Source organism: Terrapene carolina, unplaced genomic scaffold, assembly GCF_002925995.2.
Source record: "Terrapene carolina triunguis isolate 2854851 unplaced genomic scaffold, T_m_triunguis-2.0 Scaffold48333, whole genome shotgun sequence".
Taxonomy (NCBI): domain Eukaryota; kingdom Metazoa; phylum Chordata; order Testudines; family Emydidae; genus Terrapene; species Terrapene triunguis.
The window spans coordinates 1-595 of record NW_020712684.1 but is presented as its reverse complement, the minus strand read 5'-3'; the positions used below and the strand labels follow the sequence as shown (position 1 = coordinate 595).

General features: G+C 41.0%; 1 pseudogene; it reads right to left on the bottom strand.

Annotated features, from left to right (window-relative positions):
- Positions 1-518: 518 nt before the first annotated feature.
- LOC113405675 lies at positions 519-595 on the bottom strand (annotated as a pseudogene; the record flags this gene model as incomplete).

The following is a 595-nucleotide window of genomic DNA, read 5'->3' as shown; positions in this document are numbered from 1 at the left end:
GGAGGCAAAGCGGGGTTTAGGGTAGAGGCTGACAGCTCACGATCGCCCATTTAATAACCTCATGACCCTCTGAGGGGTCCCAACCCCCAGTTTGAGAACCCCTGTGCTAAACCCAGGGTTGTGAGTTCAAACCTTGAGGGGTCCATTTAGGGATCTGGGGCAAAGATCTGTCTGGGGATTGGTCCTGCTTTGAGCAGGGGGTTGGACTAGATGACCTCCAAAGGTCCCTTCCAACCCTGAGAGAAAAAAATGGAAAAGGAAGAGAACTTGCAGAATCAGGCCTCTACCTAAATTCAGAAATAAATTACAACAAAAAATAAATATGGCAGCATAAAGGAATTTTAGAATTGTTTCAGTAACTACTGAATAAGAAACCTTTCACACTACATTTACTTCTCTTCCAAACCAAATGTTAAGATTTAACATTAAACATACCATCAGCCAAAACTACAAAAAAACTCCATATAACAGAAAAACATCTAAAATAAACTATTTTTAAACTTATTTCATAAGAACTAACCACTCAGTCTGTGTTCTCTCCCTCCCAACTTCCCAAAAGGAAAGAAGGAACGGTCATCAATAACAGACAGCAGCT